Source organism: Bidens hawaiensis, unplaced genomic scaffold (genome assembly GCF_021521415.1).
Source record: "Bidens hawaiensis isolate Kalapana, Puna unplaced genomic scaffold, B.hawaiensis_p1.1 tig00012472_1, whole genome shotgun sequence".
Taxonomy (NCBI): domain Eukaryota; kingdom Viridiplantae; phylum Streptophyta; class Magnoliopsida; order Asterales; family Asteraceae; genus Bidens; species Bidens hawaiensis.
The window spans coordinates 232,960-250,281 of record NW_027492020.1 but is presented as its reverse complement, the minus strand read 5'-3'; the positions used below and the strand labels follow the sequence as shown (position 1 = coordinate 250,281).

Here is a 17,322-nt window from a genome sequence, read left to right as displayed (position 1 = left end):
ATTTAGCTTAAACACATAAATAAGATGCGTCTATTACAAATTTTGACTTTCATATTTGGGATGATTAACACATCGTGTCTTTTAGCTTCAAAAACATTGGGCGTTCATTAGACAAAAAAACATAGAAGGGACCTCTATATTTCATCGAACCATCATCATCGGCATTTCCATATATTTATGGGTAAACAAATCAATCCTCATATTTTTCGTTCTTTGCAGAAATCTTTTTGTCTTGTCTGATTATTAATTTCGTAAACCCACAATGCAATTTAATTTTAAAGTGAATTCTATACACTATTTTGAAAGATATCTATGCCATACGAAATCCAAAAACCTATGATAATGGTTGTAAAAATTCCGTCTACGTGCCAATTAATCGTTGTTTGGTTAAAATCGGTCAAAATTGAAAACTTTATATATAAAATTTGGTATATATTTGAAAATTTATATATAAACTCCAATCCATTTAATTTTGATTAATCGCTAGTCCCTATCTAATCGCCCGACTAACGCCTAATTAACTTCTACAACACTGCCTACAATACACATAAATACGCACCCCGTTTATAAATCTAATATTACAATAATCTGCAACTAAACTAAAGCCACTGACATTTATGAATTAACTCTACTGTTAGCCTGTCCATGTTATATCTATAATAACGATTTTTTAACGTCATTTATAATAATAATAATTTGAAAGATCTTCAATATATGATTATATGGCATTTATTTATAATTATGAAAAAAAAGGATTCTAGAATCTTGATACCCTCGTATCACAGCATCATGATTGCATCGTGTCAACGCCAAAATTCAACGTTAGACTTTCCAGATTTGTAAATATGATGTTGCTAAACGGTCACTTTAAGAGAAAAATAAAAGATGTTCGGAATGAATCTTATTGGAATCCTAGAAACAAAAAAACAAAAAACCAAAAAACCAAAGGAACTCTTGCCAAAGCTAGAGCCCATCAACTCATCAAGTATAAGGATTAGTGGCGTAGCCAGAAATTTTTTCCTACGGGTTCGAAAATTTTTAAGGGACAAAAGACCGAATGTTTACCACTTATATTTGGGTTTTCTACGGGTTCGATGTTGAAATTTCTACGGGTTCGATGTCAAAATACACTAATATATAACACTAAAACAAAATTTTGTACGAGTTCGGCCGAACCCATTCCCTTAAGGCTGGCTACGCCCCTGATAAGGATACAAACTAGAAAATAGAAACGACACCATATAAAGGAAAATTAATAAAATTAAAACGACATCACTTCTTCCAATTTACTTACGCTCTCTTGCCTCGTTGATTTATCCAAAGAAAGGAGTTTCCTTTAACGTAAGTTACCAACTCCTCAACCAATGCCTGTGGAGCCTAGAAGATATCTCTAACCGATTGATTACCATCTTGTGTCGTGATCTTCAACCACAAATTTATTACCGACCATACCATTTCCACCCATTTGCACTTTACCATTAGATTATTTGGGCTTTTCAGATGCACCCCACATAACACACACATGTGATATGCCAAATAGTATACACTGATCCTCTTTATGATAACGCTTTCTTGGTTGAGATTCTATCCAATAACACTCGCCATATGAAACAATTAACTTTTAATGAAATTGTTCTCCACCAATAATTCACATTCCCTTCCACCACCGGGTGGTTCTTGTTGTCTATGACTCTATTCCCTTCCAGCCCCATTTATCTGAACTATCTAACATTCTTGTTTTCGAGATAAGCTCAATACAATTAAGAGTGAACTGTCGAATTTCTAGTTCTTAGTTTCTTATCTAATTTACTGAACCCGAATGTACAACGTTACTTGTTAACGGTTTAATTATCTCGGGTTTATTATTTTTTGTTGGAACAACAATGTTTTCACATAATATTCTACTAACATTGCATTTGTAAATGTTGTAATCTATCACCTCATCATATATGAATGGGTCGGCAAACACATACCAATAAACCATTAAATCATAAGTTTTATCTCGGGAATAAAGATGCTGTTAAAAGAAAACAAAACTAGGGTTCATATTTCATTTTTTTATATATTAAAAATGACTATTTAATAGGAATATTCGAGTCTATTCCACCAAATCATTTTTTTCTATATTTTAAATATCAAAATAAATTTGTTTACATTTGTTGAGATAACCCAAGCTTCCAATTCGTAATAGAAAATTAGACACTCCTATATTTAATTTCCACGTGAAACTTCACATGTATGAAACTAATTAAAGTATGGTGTACTTAAAACAAGTTGCAACCTAAACTTGTAAGTTATAATAGATAGTCACTTAAATATACTATACTTCTACAATGATCAAGAACGTATGTATGTATGTATACATAGTAATATTATTTTTTCTTTCATAGTTTGTCAAAATTCATGGAATAAGAGATTGTGACTATTGTGAAATCCTGAAATTAATTACCTACTTTCACTTCTTTAAAAAGAATTTTTTTAGTTCCAACAAGGACATCCGGGTGGTAAGGAGTATTCTCCTCATCAAATTAATTATTGAGATTGAATCGTTTAGTATGCAAGTTAGACTATATTTTTTTGAACAACGAACGAGTAAAAACCGGCTACCCAAGTAACCCAGTGGCGAAAGGCAACCCCATATGCCCACAATCACAATCTCCTGTTTCGGAGAAAACTTTGTCGCCCATCGGATTTGAACTTGAGACCTTACACTTCACTTCCAATACCAGTTGAGCTAAAGTTCATTAACAATACCGTAGATTATGTGTTTGTAGAAAACAAAAGTTAAGTATTTTTCATAGTACAAATTTGATAGGAATTTCTGTACTTAGATGTGACTTTCATCCTGTTATTATAATAAAATAAAAAAAAACTTTAAAGCTCAAATGAAACGAAACCAACTGGAAAGTGGCGATTGAATGTCAATGAGTTCTTATTGGATGGAATATGTAAGATTTCCAAGAATCCATTTTAATTTTATTTAATAATCTATCATATGTAGATATGTATATCATTAGTTCCCTTTAAATACCAATTCATTCTCCATCACCATACCATAGTTTTCTTCTCGCACTTCTCAACCAACACAAACAAATATTCTTAAAACCCATAAAACTTTTGATCTTTCTAAAAAATGAGGTGCAAGATACCCGGAAAGCGAATGATGAAGCACAAGAGGGGATTATGGTCACCGGATGAGGACCAAAAGCTAATATATTATGTCATGACCTATGGTCATGGTTGCTGGAGTACCGTCGCCCTTAATGCAGGTAATTAACTTCATGCATGGATGCAAATTATATTAATCATCAAAAGAAAACGAGTTTAGTCGTTTACTAATTACACAATATCCTTCTTTTAGGTTTGCAAAGGAACGGAAAGAGCTGTAGATTAAGATGGATTAATTATCTTAGGCCAGGATTAAAGCGTGGCCGTTTTCATCGCAAGAAGATGAAACCATTTTGACCCTTCATGGATTATTAGGCAACAAGTATATTAACCGACCGCATTCTTTTTATATACATTTGCATTTATCATTGTTTAGATCAACTTGATTGAATTTTATTAATTGAACTTTTGCTAATCAGATGGTCCCAGATGGCACAACATTTGCCTGGAAGAACAGATAACGAGATAAAAAACTACTGGCATTGTCACCTCAAGAAGAAAGTAGACAAATCAAAACATGTTCAAGTTCTTTTTAAACTTGATAATTGCACAACCTCAAACATAACAAGTAAGGAACCATCTTCACCATCTCTATATACATCCAACATCACCAACACTTCATCTGCTGATCACATAGTCCAATCAGTCCCACCAGTATCCCATACCAGCAACTTACCGAAACTTTTATTTGAGGACTGGATTAGCCTAGATGAGTTTCAACAAGACTGAAGAGGTAGGTCCCAGCAGAGCCCAGTTGGACCCGCAAGACTCACCTTAAACAGGGACGTCTGCGCAGAGACCAACTGGATCCGCAGGACCAACCATGCTCAGAGACGTAACGTCCTTACGCGCAGTACGCAAGCTGGTCCCGCAGGAAATGCCTCCCAATGGTGAAGGACTCCGCCTGTCCCCGCAGCCTCGGATACAAGCCATTAGGGAAGGCCACCCGCGCAGCATGGCTACACGCACAAGGCACTTAACTCTCCCCAGTGTCACCTGAAGGAATGAGCAAAGGCGGGAGGGGGAAAACTCCCGCCTAAATGAGCCAGTCCGTATGATGGAGGATCTTTTGTGTGATACCTGACGAGGTACAGACAAAAGATCTGACCAAGAATGCGACAGCTCACTGACAGCAGCATGGCAGACAGCACGCCACAGCACTGTGACCAATAGCCGCCGCCTACCCACCAACTCCTGCCATACCACGTGCCTAGCCTGTAGTTGGCAGAAGAGGAAGAGTGCACGACACGCCTGCTCTGTGTCAGCCGCTACCTATCCACCACTCACAGGCAGGGCACGTGCATAGGTTACAGTTGGTAGCGTGTTGGGCCGGCTAAACCCCTTGGAAACCTACCTTCGGCTATAAATACCCCAATGGTATGATCATCTTACATCATCTTATCTTATCATATATACCTGATATCTGCTCTAGCAATCTCTTAATATACTTTTATATTTAAAGAGCAATCTAGTCTGATTCTCACGCCGGAGGGTGGTCACAAGGAGGAACCCCCCCTTCTCAGTGACGAGCTCACGGTGTCTGTTTTGCAGGTTATCAGAAGAACCATCTTCCAAGGGTCTAACCCCTCGTGGGAAACATCTCTCCAACCCCCAGGTTACCAGTAATCTGTCCGGGGTCCGGTTAGTGTTTCTTCATTGGCGCCATCCGTGCATAAAGCTAGAACTTCATTTTTCTCCAGTTTTTTCAAACTTCTAGAAAGATGGTTAAAGAAACTCCGGTAACCACAACCCCAGCTACTGGAGGGAATACCGGCAACACAGTTTTTACAAACACTACCCCGGTTACCCAAGCCGGGGCAAGTGAAGTAAATTTTACGAACACTACCCCAGTTACCCAAGCTGGGGCAAGTGCAGTAAATAATCGCCCATTGGGATTCACCGATACCCAGTTTAAAAAACGAACAAGACTCCCCCGCCAAACTCTCGATGAAGTTAAGGCATGGGCGGAGGCACGACAAAAGGAATTCCAAGCTGAGTTGGACGAACGCTTGCGTTCCGTCCAACAGGCCGACGAATTCGAAGAATACTTGGACAATGACTCGGAGGAATCCGACTCCGACGCGAACCCTCGCCATAGGGCAAAAGGGAAGCGTAAGGAAACGGACTCCCAACCGAGAAGGCATTTTGGACAAGCCTTCAAACCAAAAAGCACAGGTGGAAGTTCACGAGACTTCTCCAAAACGTTCAGACCGAACGTTGCAAATGCGGGAACGTCCAAATTTGCAAGGGACATTGCGGAAGCAATTGCCCCAAAAAGTGCCAAACAAATGCCCAACATAGGCACTTATGATGGTATGTCCGACCCAGACGACCATTTGAACAGGTTCATAGCAGGGGCAACCGTCAGCAACTGGACGGAACCCACGTGGTGTTACATGTTTCAAATGACGCTGGTGGGGGCTGCTAGGGTTTGGTTTGATCGTTTACCGGTTAACCACATTTACGACTGGGCAGACTTCCAGCAGAAGTTTAGCCAACACTTCAGCCAGCAGCGAAAGTATACCGAGGAGCAATGGACAATCCTCAAATGCATACGGGAAGAAGATGAATCTCTGCCAAACTTCATCACTCGCTTCAACTCAAAGAAGTTAAGTTTGGGCAATATCAGCGAGGATCTTGTTCGCGCAGCCTTCATCCACGGCGCGCAGGACCCAGAGCTTATCCGCACCCTAACGGGTAAAGATGGAATGCCATCCACATGGGATGGCATCATGACAGCAGCCAAACGCTATGCGGAAACGGAGAAGCAACTGGGTAGAGACCTTCCGCAGAGCACAAACCTTTACACCCAGAGGACGAGAGAGGACAACGTCCTCACCGCCCGATTGAACAAAAAACGGAAGCAAGGCATTTGGCAGTCAAGGGTAAACTTTGACACCTCATCCGGCTTACAGCACCGATTGGGTGAAAGGGATAATGTAAAGCTGCACCGGAACTCCAGATGGACGCCACTTACCAAAAGCGTCACTGACATATTTGCTACTGAAGAGCTCCCATGGCCAAAGCCTCCAGTAATCCGACATCGTCACGATGCTGATCGGAGCAAGTACTGTGACTATCACAGAACAAAAGGCCACAACACTGAAGAATGCATAGACGTAAAAGACATGGTCGAAACATTCGTCAAAGATGGGACGCTCGCACACCTCGTGGCGAAATAAAAGCTAAGCAGGCATGCAGGTGCGTGTGGAACCATGGCTGGGGTAAACATGAATAAAAAATCAGCTTCAATATGGAGACTACATGCTGCGTAAAGAACGAGATCCCGAAACAGGTGCGTGTCGGCTCGATGGCACTCCTGTCCCAACATGGAAGGGAGTTCAATTACACAGTTTGCATGTAATCAATTCCAATTTGTACAGAAAAGGCCAAGAGCCACTTCTAATGGAAATGATTCTCTTTCAAACGTCGAAGCTGATGATTTACATTTATACTTTTGTACACACTAATATGCCGGTTTTCACCGCATAATTACAAAAAACGTCATTGCATGGGAAGGCGGTCCTACCCGCACGAACCCAAAAAGCATGATAAACCTTCACGCAGGTCAGTTGAAGGGAAAAAAGTTACCATATGAAAGTGCTGGTCTATCCGCATGAATCATTCGAGGGAACTGCACCAACCTATCAACAACCGCGCGTGGGACGGTTCAAAATTCTTAAGAGGAAAAGATAAACCTATACGCAGGTCAGATATGGGTAAAGTTATGCCATCCTACTAAGTGCAAGTGACGGGTCTACCCGCACAATCACGAAAGAGGAAGCAAAACTTCACACCTATTATCAGCCACGTTCAAAGGTTAACTTATCCTCAACAGGCAAACCTTCACGCAGGTCAGTTGAAGGAGGAGTTCAATTATTCCATTAAATGAAAGTGCCGGTCTATCCGCATGAATCATGAAAGGAAAATGAACACTAACCTATCAACAATCGCGCGTCGAACGGTTAAAACTATCCAACACTGGTGACGGCATTCACATTACGTGAAGTCGTTGCGTGGGAAGGCGGTCTTACCCGCACGAACCCAATAACGTGGCAAACCTTCACGCAGGTCAGTTGAAGGAGAAGAGTTCAATGATTCCATTAAATGAAAGTGCCGGTCTATCCGCATGAATCATGAAAGGAAAATGAACACTAACCTACCGACAACCGCGCGTCGAACGATTCAAAACAAAATTCTTAAAAAGGTAAGAAAAACCTACACGCAGGTCAGGTATGGGTAAAGTTTTGCCATCCTACTAAGTGCAAGTGACGGTTCTACCCGCGCAATCACGAAAGAGGAAGCAAAACTTCACACCTATTATCAACCACGTTCAAAGGTTAACTTATCCTCAAAAAGTAAGAAAAACCTACACGCAGGTTAGATAAAAGTTAAAGTTTAGCGATCCTACCAAGTGCAAGTGACGGTTCTACCCGCACAATCACGAAGGAGGAAGCGAAACTTTAACCCACTATCAACCACGTTCAAAGGTTCTTATTCTAAACACTTGGAAAATTGCTATTTTAAACTAAGTATGCAAGTCATAAGTTTATAAAGCAAAGAATCCAATGACAGGAATAACAATCGTATATTTCAATGATATATTACAACAGTGGCCGGGTAACTACCCGCCTAAAAGAAATCTATACAAAGCTAAGTCTACCCTAGCAGTGGGAAGGGATCTTCAGGATCAGGCTTCAGGGCCACCTCCGCTTGGACCAGCACCGTCAGAGAGCGGCTGCCCAAGGAAAGCCTTAAGGATGTTTAGCCCATCATCAGCAGCAGCAGCTTCATTCACCTTCTCCACCACTGGATGCGGGAAGGCAGCGTACTGGTTCACAGCTTGGTCATAAGCAGCTTCAGTATTAACATTGAATAAAGGGAAGTTGGAGGGCGGAAAGCCTCTTTCAGCAAACCCTAGACCAAGCAGGAAGCCAGTCTTCTCCCCATCCTCATGAGAAGCGTTGAGAGCTGCGCTCATCGCATCGTCATAAGAGGTCTCAGAAAGGACCCGACGCACAACCTACAAAAGAATACAAAGAACATTTTTTAATTACGAGCGGAAAGAGTAAAGAAAAAGATAAAGATACCTGAGGCAACGCTTCTCGAAGCAGCCATTGGAGGGTAGCTTGACTTTCTTTGTAAGCACGTTCGGCTCCGCTTTTATCAAGGTTGGCAAGTTGAACTTCCTTGGAGGCAGCCTCTTCGACGCTTTTGAGTTTCCTTTCAGTGCGGTCAAGCACCCCCCTCTGGTCAAGGATCTCCTGCAGCTTCTTGGCATCTTCCATTGCCAAGGCGTCATGAGCATGCTGAAGAGCCTTTAATTTGCATTTAAGCTGCTCATTCTCTTCGCGAAGCGGCTCAGCAACAGCTTCAGCCTTGGCAGCCCTCTCAGTTGAGTTTCGCGCAGTCTCCTTAGCCAGCCGAAGCTGTTCATTCACAGCTTGGGCAGCCTTGGAGCGGGCCTCGAGTCGCGCCTGGACTTCAACCTCGAGGGCCTTGAATGCTCTCTCCTTCTCGGCGGCGGCAGCGGCCAACTGCCGGTTCTCCTCCCGCAGAGCCCGCGTCTCAGATATTTCTTTGGCGCGAGCTGCTTTTAACTTGTCGTTTTCACGACAAAGCAGCTCGACGCGGGGCTGCATCCGGGCTTGGAGAACCCGAAGCTCATTGGTTAGCCTACCCTCCTGGTAGCTAGCCATGGCTTCCCCCAACGCACCATGAGGAGCAGCGTGGCGAGCCCAATCCACGCACTCCACAGGGGTGCGAAGGGTTGTTCCTCGGCGTATGTTCCATCTTGGAACATACACTTCATTGGAATCCGACACTGCAAAAGAAACAAAGGCAGTTAGGAAAAGATGACAAAAATATACAAAGGAAAAAGAACCCTACGTACCTGTAGGGTCAATAACAGGCCGATAGCCGCCAAACCCATCACCTGAACCTAAAGGAAATCCATCCAACAGGTCAGGCAGATGGGAAGGTGGCATAGATCGGCGGGAAGCCCGGCGCGTACCTGATGGTCCGGCCGTCGGTGCCGGTGGCGCAGGTATAGTGGCAGCCGCTGTGGTAGCCATTGTTGGCGTCACCTCCTCAGCAACAGTAACCGCCGGCTCCGTGAAAGATGCTGTAAAAATTGCACTCACGGCCGGCGGAGACACCTCAGCGGGAACAGCCTCAGGAAGGCTGGAACCAACGGAAGCAGGCGCAGACGCCTGGGTCGACGCCTCGGGAAGGCTGACCGAGCCTTCCCTCATTGGCGGGGGAATACTTGCTCCAACCACACCCGGGAATGCGTCAACATCCACACCTGCACAAGCAAAAGTGTTAGAAAAATTTATTTGAAACAACAAATCTAGACAAGAATTATGGGGGTACTTACGGGGTTTCTTGAGCTTGAACGTACGGACGAGCGGGGGCGAACCCGATGGAGCCGGCCTCTTGACACCGGTAACCGTCGTCGTCGCTGCCTCCCCGGAGGTAACAGCTACAGCCTCCGGAGCGGTGGTCTCCTCACCACCGGGCTTCCCCGCCACCTCCGCACTATCTGACTCCGAGTCAGATAGGACTACCGGGTCGGCCGTAGAGGCCACCTTCTCTTTGCCTTTCCCGACGGCAGCCTTTTTCTTCCGCACCAGTGGAGGACCTTCTGCGGATTCCTCAGAAGAAGAAATGTCAACTCCAGCAGCAGGCACAGCATTGAGAGGTTCAGGGTAGAAGATAGGCTTACCTGGCCGTCGGTGGCTCAGGATCTCTTGGCCTGGCGGGTAAACCTCCACGAACCGACCCGCGGTCTGCTCTAAGATGGGCAACTCGTTCTCGTCCAGAGCACGAGTACCCATCCGCGCGGGACCATCTTGGAACACCTATTGTAAGAGTACCTATTGTAAGAGTGTACCACCCCTGGATGCACCTCCAAGTGTAGAAGGTCATCAGACGGTCAACGAGGGGCTCAAGGCCCAGTATCCGGCACACCCACTCAAAGTGCCGGACCTTGGCAATGGCCATGGGGTGCACCTCTGTCAGGTGCACACCGTGCCTCTCCAGGACACGGTACACAAACTTTGTCAACGGAAACCTAAGGTTTCCGTAGACAAAGAATGCAGCATAAACCCCGATCTTGCCACTAGGGGCATCGTACACAGTATGGTGGGGTTCAGGAAACTCAGGCTCGAGAGACTCGAGCATGAACTTCCTGACGATATACTGGTACAGATCGACAGGAAGAGAGCACTGGCATTCGCCAGCAGTCTTCTGGTCATCAGCATCATGAGAAGACATGGTGGAAGAAAGATGAAAAGAGATTTCAGGGTAATGCTTTACTGAACAGAAAAATTCGCCGGAAATTACTTGAGAAGAAGAGATGAAAGTGAAAAGTGTGAATTGCAAATAACCCTCTCCCCCTTTATATAGTAATCGCAATTAATGCGATGAATTTAATACGGAAGAGAGAGAAATCAAAGGTGCAATGAAACTAGGACGCGTGGCAAAAGCAAGCTGGCAACATCTGTCACAAGGACGTATGCCAGAGATTTCGCGGCTACGCGCCCGAAATCCCGTGCCCACGCGCCTGAAAAAGCAACTGGAATGACCATGTTCTGTCACGTCACCATAACTCCCTGCACGTCCTGACACAGTCAGAAGAAACCGTCGCACGACGTTTCAGAGGTTTGGACTTATCTTTTCACCAACTCTTCGAATTTCAAAATTCAAAATTCGAAAATATTAAAAAGTAAGCGGGAAAATACCCCTTACCCCTTGGCAAGCAAGTAACCGTAAGACGGATGCGGGTACAGTGTAAAGGCAAAACCCTTCACATACCTAGCACCCGCAGGGAATGCCTCCCAATGGTGAAGGACTCCGCCTGTCCCCGCAGCCTCGGATACAAGCCATTAGGGAAGGCCACCCGCGCAGCATGGCCACACGCACAAGGCACTTAACTCTCCCCAGTGTCACCTGAAGGAATGAGCAAAGGCGGGAGGGGGAAAACTCCCGCCTAAATGAGCCAGTCCGTATGATGGAGGATCTTTTGTGTGATACCTGACGAGGTACAGACAAAAGATCTGACCAAGAATGCGACAGCTCACTGACAGCAGCATGGCAGACAGCACGCCACAGCACTGTGACCAATAGCCGCCGCCTACCCACCAACTCCTGCCATACCACGTGCCTAGCCTGTAGTTGGCAGAAGAGGAAGAGTGCACGACACGCCTGCTCTGTGTCAGCCGCTACCTATCCACCACTCACAGGCAGGGCACGTGCATAGGTTACAGTTGGTAGCGTGTTGGGCCGGCTAAACCCCTTGGAAACCTACCTTCGGCTATAAATACCCCAATGGTATGATCATCTTACATCATCTTATCTTATCATATATACCTGATATCTGCTCTAGCAATCTCTTAATATACTTTTATATTTAAAGAGCAATCTAGTCTGATTCTCACGCCGGAGGGTGGTCACAAGGAGGAACCCCCCCTTCTCAGTGACGAGCTCACGGTGTCTGTTTTGCAGGTTATCAGAAGAACCATCTTCCAAGGGTCTAACCCCTCGTGGGAAACATCTCTCCAACCCCCAGGTTACCAGTAATCTGTCCGGGGTCCGGTTAGTGTTTCTTCAAAGACTTTGGCGTATCAAGTGATCATTCACTTAGTCATGGCTCAAACTCTCAAATAAGCACCATTGAGTATAATAACATATCACCGGAGGGTTGTGAGAACCAAAACTGTTTAGAGAAGGGTTCAACTGAAAATGAAAATATGATTCAATCTCTTATGACAATTGATCAACTTTTTGAATTTAATAATGGAGATTTCAATATAGAAAATTTCATGTATATGTAAGCTGTAATTTGTTAAAAGAGAGTGAAGAAAAGCATGATACAAATTTAACTGTAGTGGACTTTTATCACATAAAAAAATAAAGAGTATATCTTGTATATGTGAACGACCTAAACTTTACAGAACAGATCACCATGATTCTTGATCCTTACAATTTCCAATAGGCATGTGAACGAACTGAACGTTCACTGTTCGTGAACCGTTCAGTGGGAAGTTCGTTTATTTAATAAACGAACGAGCACAAACGATTTTTTTTTGTTCATTTAAATAAACAAACGAACATGAACACCATGTTTCTTTTGTTCATGAGCGTTCGTTTACAAATTAAATAGAAAATAATTAAATAGTGTTCATTTGTGCGTTTCCATTCATGTTCATTTATCTTTGTTTGTATTCGTTTACCTTTGTTCATATATGTAAGGAGAGATCATAACAACATGCTCAAATGGGTTACTGCTGGTGATTCACTGATTCCCAACCCGATTACGTGTTAGTTAATGGGTTGGGTATTTCCTTGGTTCGCAAGTTTGGTGACTTAAGGGTAGTTTGGGAATCACTAATCAAGCTGGATTAAAGTTCAAGTTAATTTCAAATACAATGTTTAGATAACGGAAAGTTTGTATTTTTGTCTAATTAATAGGAGTTCGCGTCTAACTAGAATAGGTTAGGTTATATAACCCAAGTTGTGGTAATCAGTCGACAATTATCATCGGATTACTGACCACTTTTTTTTCTATTTATGGGCATTTATAAATGTCTGTAATCTGACGGTAGAAGTTCGTCGATGATGCTCTTTTTTCTAGTAGTGTGGGTGGTAATAGCTAGAATAAAAATCTAATGATTTCACTCTCATTTACAATGATAACATAGTCCATGCTTAGTTTGATCGATTTCCAATTCACTCACCTCGTTAATTTCTTAACTCTTGTTCTTAGATCTAGTCAAGTCATTTAAATCTAGGTTGGGTTCCTTTTACCGTATATTAGGTAGTGATGGGAAGGCCATGCAAGACGAGGAAGGCGCGATTCACTTGTGATGGCGGAGATATGATGGCTAGGAGGAATGCTGATAACAATGGAAATTATGCTAGTAATCTGGCCAAGATATTTAGAAACGTATATAATAGTATATTAAGGTGTTATGTAATAGTACACACTTGTTCTTTTTATGTGCTATTTACGTGTTTGATAGTCGAGTACACTATTAACTAAACATTTCGTTAGTCACATTAACTAAAATGATATTGTGATAATATGGTATTACCTGTAAACATGTTGATATGGTGTATGATTTAGAAGAAGGCGGTGTAAGACTGAAAGTCGAAAAGTGACAATTTGCTCTTTTTCGTTTGATGTACTGTTATTTTCATAGGCTTCGTAATCATTTTCTTCTAATTTTTTGGTTTCACATGTTTCATGACTCTTTTTTTTTTAGTTTCATAGCATTTTAATATTCTTTTTAGTTTATAGCATATTTCATAGCCTTTTTCTATTCTTTTACTTTCACATATTTTATAACCAATCATAAAAAAATAGTCACGTATCTCAGTCAAGTAAATTATTATAAAATACAGTGGTTGATGTCCATTAGTTAAAAAAGAGTTAATTTGTCTTATGGGAAACTATTACTATTATTATATAAATGCATACTTAATTGCGATGTAGAGTAACTATAATACTACTTCATTCAATTGTTTTTTAAGTTTAAAATTTATTGTTTATATTTTATCATAATATTTAATTTTGAGAGCATTGTTATTTTAATTGTAATACTATTTTATTCAAAATTATATTTTTATTTTGTTTTATTATTACGCAATAATACTATTTTTTTGATAAAAAAAATTAAGTTTCGAATTTTGTTTTTGTTATTTATTTTTATAATTAGGTTTTGCCATTTTTGTCATTTTAGGAATGATATACAAAAATGAATGACCGGTGTACGGTGCCAGAAGAGTTGAGTTTGACCTAAGGTCGAGTCCTTTCCCCATCCAGAGGGTTTGATGCAGTGTATATGTGGGCTTGCCCGTGGTTTCCCGTTTTGGGGACAATTTGATTCTAGTATTGGATCAAATGTGGGTTGGACTTGAGAACACCGAGCATGGGCAGGTTAAAGATGGATAATCACTTGGGCTGAAGACGTGGATCAAGAGATAAGTCGATGAGTAGAAGTCGACAAGGAAGAACATGACCGGCATAGGCGCATAGCAATAGAGATTTATTCTTGTTAGATGTTGAGAAGAAATTGGTTACTTCACAACTTATAATAAGTCTTGTTATGTGTGGTCAATACTCAATACTAAAGTAAACGATTGTTGATGGCTAAATGAAGTTCACAAGTTTGGGCTATAAGTGACAAGCAACAAATAGTTGAGTTTTGAAGACTGAAGAAGAGTTCAGGGACTACTTGTGCCAATTTGAAAACTTAATTGTTAAGAGTCGTTAATTACTGTTTATAAATTGGGGCTTTTCTCCAATTAGGGTTTCAGCTTGTTTTTTTATTTCTTTTTCACAATTCATTCTGTAAATTTGTTCTTGTATTTCGACAATCATATGATTAATAAACGTCTTCTATTCTTGATCGTATTCTTTAATTGAGTGTTCTATCGATTGTTCAATTTCATCAAATTGTGTATCATCTTTTTGTTAGTTTTTTTATTATTTTTCTTGTTTTGTTATCTTTTAAATTGTTAAGACTATCTTGTTTCCACTTTGAAGTTTTGAATTGTTTAGTTTAAGTTAGAATTGTTGAGTTTGTTAGTGTTTGGTTGAATACTGATAAATAATGGACACATTTTGACCCGACTCCATTTTGATCAGAACTCGCTTTGATCCAAAATTCATTTCGTCCATAGCTCATGTTGATCCTAACCTGTTCATCCAGGCCAATTTCACATGCTTAATTCTAAGATACTTTAATTTGTATTACCTAAATATTATTATGATGTTTTTTGAGATAATTCGGTCAAGGATCTAATTAATTGTGTCGTAGATATTAGTCGGTTGATAATCTATATTCAATAGCCACATGAAACTTCACTTGAAATAAATTATTGCGTAATTAAACTTATTAAAAATTCTAATCACTCTATATTAAATTGCCACGTGAATCTTTAATGAAAATTAATTCTTTTCGAGACCTTGAACTTAACTTTCTTTAAAAGGAACTTGTATTTTTATTTTAATTAAGTTTCAGAAATATTTTATTAAATTCATTAAAAGCTTTTTCCAAAGTTTTGTAACTTTAATCGAATGTTAGAAAGTTGTAAAATCTTTTATACATCTTATATTTAAAAAAAATACGCCCTGCTTGCGGTGCGCGCATATAATGTATATATGTGTGAACCCTCGGGTGGGCAAAAGTAAAATTGCACTAATTTTGACGTTATTTTACTAATCTCGTGAAAATAACGTTAAAAGTGGCGGAAGGTTAATCAGGCATCATGTGATGGCGTTGATAGCCGAAAGACAAGGGCACATGCACCAATCAGCCGGTGTCCCGATGATTGAGTGTTATGTGCCTTATGTCCAAGGCTTGATGCAAAACTACTATCGAGCCGGGGGTCTCACCGGAAGCAGCCTCTCTATCCCTATGGGATAAAGGTAAGGCTGTCTACATCTTACCCTTCTCAGACCCTACCATAGCATTTTTATTGGTGGGATATACTGAGTACGATGATGATGATATTTAAAAAAAAATATCATTAAATAATAGCAAGATTGATGTATGTTCTACTTAAATCACATTAAGTTTTTTTTTTTAATAAAAGGGTAAAACAATTACAAACCATTTAAAAAAAATCAAAACATTAATTTAGTTGAGTAATTACAGAAAAAAAATGTTAAATGAGGTAAATGAAATATTTGAAAATCTTGGATTCTTGGTTGTACTAAATGAATTTAGTTTTTCCTAAACAATCAGGTTTTTGCGAGTGAAGATAGAAGAAAACATCTTGTTTTCGACTCTCTTAATTTTTTGTTTTTGTCGATAAGTAATAGAGATAGAAAATTCTTGTTAGTTGGCCTGAATAGCTTAATTAAAATCATCAGCTCCTTGTTATGTAATTGTACTTTGTTTTGTGTTTTCTCGCTTTTGCTAACTTCTTTGCATTATAAGTCGTTCCAAAAAATGTACTACAAAGTTGACAGGAATTTGTGTATTTAAAAGATAGTAATTAACAGATTACAAAAAAAAAAAAAAAACTTAATTTTGAAAATATCAAAAGTAATGAAAGAAATTTATGTATTTTTGAAAATACAATACCTTTACTAGCATGTGTAACACATCTTTAGTTTACTATTCTAACAACAACCAACGCAGAAAATGTGGATAGCTCAGTCAGTTCTCTGTTGCTACTGAAATTAATAATAAATAACGTATGTTTTCAAGAACCCTTTTTTAATTATGTTTATTTAGCATGTTGCTAAGACAAATAAATTAATTATATATGGTACAAAACTACAAGATCCCCTTTAAATACCCAGTCATTCAGAGTCTCTCATGCATCAAACCGTACAACTTTTGATTTTTCTATAAAATGAGGTGCAAGCAACCAGAAAAGTGAATGGTTAAGCACAGTAAGGGTTTATGGTCACCCGATGAGGACCGAAAGCTAGCATGTTATGTCATGAACCATGGCCATTTTTGCTGGAGTTCTGTCCCCATCAATGCAGGTAATTAACTTCATGAATGATGCAAATTATATTAATTTCATCTCAAATTTATCTAAATTGAACGTGTTTACTAATCACATTACCTTCTTTTAGGTTTGAAAAGGGACGGAAAGTGTTGCAGGTTAAGATGGATTAACTATCTTAGACCAGGAATAAAGCGCGGGCCATTTTCAGAACAAGAAGAAGAAACCATTTTGACACTTCATGGATTGTTAGGCAACAAGTAATCGACCGCATTATGCATTTTATATTTATTTCCTTTGATCATTTTAGATTTCACCAAACAAAAACATGAAAAATATATTAATTAATGAATTAGGGCTTTAATCCCGGTTTGAACTAGGGTTTACGGATTCCATCCGGTTCCCGCGCATTAGGGAATACGACCTTGGACTTAACTCCAAAAATGATAGGTTTACACGTGAGATCATCTGCCCTTCAAAAAAATTAAAAAATAAAACCATTACATCATGGCCCCTTTTATAGAGAATTCTAACTTAAACTAAAATTGTTTGCTATTTAGAGAAATTAAAAGCATAAATAAACTTGTAAGTTTAATTAGGCAATCAATGATTTACGTATTTTTAACCTAAAAGGAGTTATTGAAAAAATATATGCATGGAATGATTGCATATTGCAAAAATGGG

General features: G+C 40.3%; 1 pseudogene; it reads left to right on the top strand.

Annotated features, from left to right (window-relative positions):
• The first annotated feature begins 3,133 nt into the window (after window positions 1-3,133).
• On the top strand, window positions 3,134-3,897 carry LOC143541170 (transcription factor LAF1 pseudogene; annotated as a pseudogene).
• The last annotated feature ends 13,425 nt before the right edge of the window (window positions 3,898-17,322 follow it).